Source organism: Anser cygnoides, chromosome 4 (assembly GCF_040182565.1).
Source record: "Anser cygnoides isolate HZ-2024a breed goose chromosome 4, Taihu_goose_T2T_genome, whole genome shotgun sequence".
In the NCBI taxonomy this organism is placed as follows: domain Eukaryota; kingdom Metazoa; phylum Chordata; class Aves; order Anseriformes; family Anatidae; genus Anser; species Anser cygnoides.
The window spans coordinates 8,775,770-8,783,729 of NC_089876.1; the positions used below are offsets into that span (position 1 = coordinate 8,775,770).

General features: G+C 42.2%; 1 long non-coding RNA gene across 1 annotated transcript in view; it reads left to right on the top strand.

The window, feature by feature from the left end:
* Positions 1–7,960, top strand: part of LOC136790631 (uncharacterized) — a 39,309-nt gene that overhangs the window by 8,988 nt on the left and 22,361 nt on the right. The window lies entirely within an intron of this gene.

A 7,960-nucleotide genomic window follows, 5' to 3' on the forward strand; every position in this document is an offset into this window, starting at 1 on the left:
GCAACTAGGCTGTGTAAAAGCACATATGGAGGAGGATTTCCAAGCTTTAGCCTGGGTTTCTCATAAGCAGAGATGCCTCTGAAAGAGGCTGGAGGTTTTTCATGTGGCTGTATCAAGGATCTCCTCAGTAGCACAGCACCAGTGGGTGGTTTGCTATGCAGTACCTCTGTTGCTCTCTGTTGTGTGCATGGCTGCTGCTGGGATGTCAGTGCCTGCAGTTTGTCTTTCCGTTTGATCTGTCCTTGGTTCAGCCACCTTTCCACAATGCCAGCATTGGCTCCCAAGGGAGATGATAACCAAAAAAAAAGGTCATGCACCCGGTGAGCTCCAGCCACTACAAGTCTATTACTCAGCCTGAAACATGCCCCTCTCCAAACACACTTTGTTAAATGCTGACTGCTGGATAGATGGCAAAAACAGACTATAACTAATTTTCTTCTGTATACTCACACGTGCACAGGTGGGAAATCCCTCTGTGAATTGTCTCTTACATGCTGTCAACCAAAGGATGAGTTAATACAATTCTGCCATGCCAACATGAGCAGATTTCAAAGCTGCTTGCCTGTTGCTCCCTGTATTTCCCACCTCTTGTTGAACAGCTGGTCTGTAGAAACAGAGGAAATATTTCCGTTCAGAGATTTCAATACCAGCTTGAAAGATAATGGACAGAGGATACCTCAGTATGTTCTTCTCTCTCCCTCAGTGTTAGTGCAGCTGGAAAATTGTCTTTATGACCGGTAAATCCCAGACCTTTTTAGACCTGAGATAGACATTCAGCACAGGTTCTGTTTTGAATGGAAATCTATTTTCCTCTATCCCTTATTTTAAAAGCATCTGTAGTTCACAGCTACACTCAAAACTGACAAGTCTGCGTGTCAAATGGAAATGCCAACATAATATGGTGTGACATGAACAGTGCCCAAACATTTTCTTATGGCTGGTTTTGCTGGTGCAACAAACGTATTTTTTAGCATTTGGCTGTCTTAGGTGAAGATGGGGTCTTAAGACTATGTTTTCTTTATGCTGGAGAGTTACCATTTCGGCTACATTTGCACCCCCTTCCTTTTCTGCAGTGATATTTGCAGTTTAACACTGGTTAGATAGAAAAGCCAGAATTCACTAATTCAGAAACATCCCACACCACAATACCCAGTCTCTTTTCCACCTAGATAAAAGTACTAGCAAAAAAGTGCAACCTGTGTTAACTTCAAATTGCTGATCTCAAGCTAAAAGGTGACTCATGACGCAGTCAATCTTCAAAGCTCGTTTTTATGCAAAAGGTGATAGTTTAATCCTCTGTTAAGTTAGGTGTTTTGGAAAGAAGCAATTTTCAGCTCCAGCTTGGAGGAAACTAATTATCCAATACAACATCCTATAGTACAGAGATGGGATCTCAAAGTATAGTGTGTGCATTTGCCCTCAAAGATAGTTTCACAATTAAAGCTAGGCCTAGCCCATTAAAAAAAAATAATAATGTTTTGGTAGTTGCTATTAGTTAATGGGAAACAGCAGGCTTTTTGAATAAGCTAATGACTCCTGACTGTGTTTAATTACAGACTTTATTTAAAAAGGTATATCTGACACTCTCCATTACATAGCTAAGTAAAAACAATCCAAAATATAAAATAGTTGATGGTAAATCAGCACATTTTTTCCTCTCTTTAAGTCTTTTTATATTTCAGAATATGTGCACGCTTTTTAGTTTAGTTTTGTTTCAGCAAGCCTGCAGCAGAAAAGCAGGTCTGCAGGTCTAAGTGATTATAATGAGGAGAGGCACTCCCGAGGTCCAGGATAAAGAGGGCTACGCTGCTAGTCTGATTCCCTAAAATCGGCTTCATTTTTGTCTCCTCGGAAAAAGGGCATTTATTCCTGCAGAAGCCTGGCTGGAACCAGGAAATTCTGCCTCTCAAGGGAAAAAGGTCCCACATTTGGGTGGCTACTGGGAGGTCGCTCGCCTTTCTGGAAGGCAGCAGCTCCTTTTGCTGGGCTCAGAACTCAGTTTGAACCAGGAGCTGACAGCTACTGCCTCTCACAAATCCTTCTCTGAAGCTGCTATGGCTTCTGGCCCTGCACCAGCCCAACAGCATGCTGTCTGCCTGCTTGCCATCTTGGGTGTCCTGCATTGCTGATCTTTCTTCTAAATCATGCGTGAAGCCCCTCCAGTAACATCAATGCAATAGGGCACTGAATCAAATCATGCACATCAAGGGAAAAATGTTAAATACTTCTAGCTTTAAAATTGCTGAACAGATGTTCTTTGTTTTTGACTCAAAATCATTCATGTTTAAATACAAAAACAGATGAGCCAAGTGTGAGTGTTTCAGGCTCAGAAAACCCACTGGAACCAATGAGGAATGGTAGGCTTGTTTTATTCTCACATCAGTGCATCAATTATGTTTAAAGTGATTTCCCTAAATTTACTTCTGTGCCAGGACAGTGTATGAAGAAATTAGCAATGGGGGAGGTTAAGTGAGGATCACAGTAAAAGTTGTAATTTAGCTTTAACAAACAAGAATGCTCCAGCCATGTTTATCTGCCATGTATCGTGCATGCTTTTTCAAATGCTGTAGGGAGCCCTGGTACTTCTTTGTTAAAAGGATAATTCATCTAATGTTACTGCAAAACCTATTTTTGTTTACAACTGTATTGTAAAGTTGACATAAATCCACTAAAATATGTTTTGTTTTGTTGGTTTTTTTTTAATCTTGAAAAATATTTACTTCAAGTTGCCTATTAAAATATCTCCCCCTATGACAACCACATTGCTCTATGTGTGAGCACATTGCCCCACAGTATTTCAGGGTCATATTAGATTAGACTTTAACTCATGTTAGCAAAATCAGCATATCACAAATGCATCACTAACATAGGCATTTCAAGCATTTTGAATAATAGGATCTCTAAACACTCACATATTTTTTCCCCTCCTAATGCCTTTTCCAGAACATAGTGGGAAAGTAACTTCAGATACTTGCTTTCTGAGGAGAGAATGCTGCTCTCGGGATAAAAATATAGGATGCCTGCCCAGAGATGATTTCTTGGCAAGGGAAAAATATTTATGCAACTGAAAGCTCTGCCTTGATCTTTTATTTCCTGTTTTGAGGTCGGGAGATGGGAATTAGTTTGTGCATTATCACAGATCCAAACATAGCTCTTGAAATAATGCAGGATGGTACTGAGGGGTGCCCACATTCCCAGGCAGAAGGTGTTCCTCCCTGTTGCAGGCTCCTCATCCAGAAGCAATGAAAAGGGATAACCAAGTGGTTATTGCCCTGTTTTTCCTATATCCCTAAAAATAAGTAGAAAGTTCTAGAAAGGCCAAGATGAGCCTCAGTGTGGAAAAGGTGAAGAACCTCTAGTTAAGGCCTTTTCAGCTAATTTAGGGCCTTCTAGGGCTCAGAGCCAGCTGTTATTTTGAGGAAGATGAGTCCGGCAGATTTTTCTCTCAGCTCTCTCCTGCCTGTACCTTTCTTTTTCAAAAAGTGTGTGTTTGTGTCTTACTGTCCCCACATATCTAATGTGCACTGATTCAGCACAGTCCCAATGCCCATTTCGATTTATTGACTGATCTCAGGGAGCCCATGCCACGGGCCGTCTCTGCAATGCTGTGAGTGACTTCCATGCGCGTTTGAAGTTCTCGAGGTGGTTGCAGGACACTTTAAAGGAGTCTCTCTCTGTCTTTTACACCCATTTACATCTTTGTTTACAGTCTGTACTTCTTGGAGCAAGCCATGTTAGGAGCAGAAAGCCAGCTGAACTGATGCTATTTCTGGCAGATGGGACAATTCAATGACACTCCATGTTGGCCTTTACAAAGCACTCTAATCCATTCTGGCATAGTATGCCAAACTATCAACTACAACCTATCTTTCTAGAGAGCAATAACATTTTGGCAGAGGGGTAAAGTGGTGGAGAGGGGCACAAATGGCTGTTTCCTTGGAGGGCCTCAACACTGCGCTCGGCCGAGGGCCCAAGCCCAGGGTCAGTGTTCGCACATTGCAGCTAGGCCTCACAGGAGAGTATCAAGGGCTTGACACAAAAAGGGTGTCTAATGGTGGACAAAGAGCTAAGAGAAAGAGTATTACAGCAGAAGCTGTGTAAGGGATGAGAAAAAAATGAAAGGAGCAAAGTAAGAAAGAGAAGAGTTTGGCTGACAGATATTGCTTTCCATTTCTCTCAACCGCCATACTGTTCTGAGCACATCTCTAAGCACCCATTAAAATATCTTCAATGATTCTCTTCCTCCTCACCTTGAAAATTTGGCAGGAGTGTAAATAAGCTGCTCCTACTTTTAAACATAAGCACTGTTTCAAGCTATTAAAATTGTATAAGCATCTGTCCTCTTCCCACTCAGTCAGTGCTGAGTTTTGGAAGAAGCGTTCAGCTGTTTTGGCAGGCAGATTCGCCTATCAGACAGACTTGCTTAAGGCTTTCTGACAGTTCTGGGTTCCAGCGTAACAGTGAAAATCCTGTTTCTCCTGATTCACTGAGGTTTACGTTTCTAAAAACAGTAATCCATATTAGCCACAGCAAGGGGACATGTCTGCAGAATACCCCATGCAACAAAGTTGTATGATGGCATCCCATTCCTTATGATGTGTTACCTCGATGTCTGTGTCCCTTGAGCAACCGTACTGGGTCTGGCTGGGATGGATTTAGTTTTCTTCACAGCAGCTCCTGTGGTGCGGTGTTTTAGATTTGTGACCAAAACCAGTTCTAATATCATACTAATATTTTAGCTGTGGCTGAGCACTGTTTGCACAGCGTGAAGGCCTTCTGTTTCTCTCTGCTTCCCCAGTGAATAGATTAGGGTGTGCACAAGAGGTTGGGAGGGGACAAAACAAGGCAGATGAACCAAACCAACCATAGATATCCCATGCCAAATGGCATCATGCTCAGCTATTAAAAGGGAGAGGAGGTTGGAGGTGAGGTTTAGGAGTTAGCAATCTTTTTGCATGGGAACTGGCTGAACATTGGTCTACCTGTGGGGGGTGGCGAGCAATCACCTTTGCATCACTTGTTTTGTTTTCTCTCTCTCTTCTTCTTCACTTATTAAATAATTTTAATCTCAACCTACAAGTTCTTCTTGCTTTTAGTCTTCCTTTCCCCTGTCCCCCTGGGCATGAAGAAGTGATCAAGTGTCTGTGTAGTGCTTAGCTGGATAGTGGTGTTAACCCACAACAGCAACATTTTGTAGTCCGTGGATCAGTTCTAGACCTTTGAAGTCAGGATGTCTCTTTCTTCCTCAGAGTGCTGTATATCACTGTTGACATTTCTGAGAAAGTCTAGAAAAAAAATATTTCTTGTTCAACACCAGATATAAAGCATTCTTATCAAACACAACTATAGCAATCTTGTCTGAGGACTTGGAAAGTTTAAGAAAATGGATCTTTACTCCACTTTTCCAGCCAAAATAGCATTTTTTTCTCTCCCCTACCCAACTCACTTTCTCATCTTATGCCACTGTTGCATTGCAGCTATGTTAATTTCACCTGCATACTTTTGTCTGCATCTCCGGTGACCATACCTGCTCTTTTCTCCACAAAAGAAGATCTACCTCCAATCTGACCTGTATGTCTGCTCCCCAAATGTCCTTCAAACTTCTTGGCAAGATTCAATTTATCATTATCTCTTTCTTGTGTTGTTGGCTGATTTATAGATGGATCTCTGTCCTTCTGTAGGGAAGGTTGGAAGTACAAGAAGCCTTTTCTTTGTATGGACAGGCAGCTTATAATTTTTTTGTTCATGCTTTTCCTGGCTTGTCAGTTTTCTAAGATTTTCTGCTATCTATTAATATATCCAACTGGTTTAGAGTTTTTTTAATGCCCCTGTCATTTTGGCATCTTGGTTTCCTTTCAACATCCTCATCCCCTTACAATACATGCTTTTGCCTGTGGCAGGGATTTTTGTTGCTTTTAAAGTGGGTAGATGTGAAGATCAGAAAGAGTTCAGGAGAAAAGGGAGCATTCTAGTGGAGCATTTCAGCATTTCGGCCTCCTGGGAGGTTGCTGATTTATGAAGAGGAAGATTTTGCAGCATTTCCTAATTCTGATCCGACTTTGGATTCAACATATTTCTCCTGAAGCTGCCTTCAACAAGATTGATTTGTTCTCAGCTCTCTTAGAATGTACTCTGCGTAGTCTCAGAGCTGCAGGACTGCCGTGGTGTTTCTTAAGACAAGTCTGATGTTGCTGGGGCATGAGCTACCACTGTATTCTAACTGGCATTGGGAGTGGACAGTGAAGGAACAGTGGTGGTTCTGGCTGTTCTCCAGCATCTCAGCCAAGATGGTGACCATTATAATGACACTTAAGGAATATTAATTGCTCTTTTGTTACTGGCCAGTGTCTAAAACATCCCTCATCCATAAATGAGGAATTCATTTACAGGACATTTTGAATACATGGGTAAACTTTTAGCTGGTAACTGCAGCCCTCGTTAGTGCAACATCAGGATAATACTGTACTAACCAGCCTGCAATTTGTAGCATTGTAATTGTAGAAAAGAGGAGAAAAATGTAGAAAGGAGAAGCCACATGTCAGCTTGCAAATATCTTGTAAATATGAACTCAGGTTAAAGATGCTGCCCCATCTCTGGAAGTGTTCAAGGCCAGACTGGATGGGGCTTTGGGCAACCTGGGCTGGTGGGAGGTGTCCCTGCCCATGGCAGGGGTTGGGAACTGGATGATCTTTAAGGTCCCTTCCAACCCAAACCATTCTATGATTCTGTGCTGCTTTCAAATATAAATATACATCTATCTTTAAGCCATTGAGTCATAGAAATCTTAATGACAAAATTATCAACCATAAATGAGATCCAGGTATTGCTGTCACAAGTCATCTTGGATCAGTCTCAGGTGACTGGCTGCAAATGAGTTGGTTTCTAGAGTAGGGAATGAATTTGGAGCCCCCTGACTATGGGTCTTCTGGATTCTGAAGCTTGAACATCCTTGGATAACTTTGGGATAATAAATTCTGGGGGCAAAAGGGGTCATTAATATCCTTCCAGTTTCACCAATCTCATTTCCTTAGTTTCCTCACTTGCTATTTTTGAAAGCAGCCACTGCAAGAAAACTGGCTAGTGCTGCACCGCTTCTCAGCAAAAAGAAGGCAGTCTAACCTGTGTTAGAAGGCCTCTGGACTGTGAATTCTGGTTCTAGAATGGGGATCTTGGAAAAATAGCAGTTTATTCCCCTCCAGTTCAACGCATAGCCCATTCATATGCATCAGTATTTGTATAGTTGCTGCAAAGTACTTGAGACATCTCCGTGGACTTACCAAACTACTTAAAGTTGCAATTATTACGTACCTAGAAATAGCTCGAGTACAGCTTGGAACACAGTTTATTTCCCCAAAGATGAGTGGATAGGGAAAGTGCAAGACAAGGATAGCTCAGCTAAATGCTAACCCTTCTTGAAAATTACCTTGAGATCTTTAAATGTTTCCCAACTCCCAGAGAGAAGCTGAAAGATTTGACCTCAGTGTAGCATCTCATCCAAAAAGCAGTAAGTAGTTCTGACAGGGCAGGACTCCCAAAGAGCTGTATGCAAAAGTCAGAACTGGACACGAGCCCAGACTTGGGCTGCGCTGAAACTCAAGACTTTTGGGGATTTCAGATGAGCCATACTTGGACAGATAGGGACTGCAGGAATTGCAGTCACTGACAAGGAGATCATTCCTAAAATTGCTGGTGGGGAAAGTGGAAGGAGGGACCATTTCAATTATTTGCTGCTACCAACACATGCAAGACCTGTTCAGGGAACAAAGGTAGGATTTGTTTCTCATTCTGGCCACTCCGACACTTCCCAAGAGCTTTAAGTTGGAAGAAGAATAAGAGGCTTACTCTGCAAATAGCTCGGATATCAGAGTGGGACAGAGCGATCAGCACGAGGGAGTTTGGCATCATTATCCCTCACATCTGCCTGAGAGCCTCAATCAACACTCCAGCCGTGTGGTGCTGC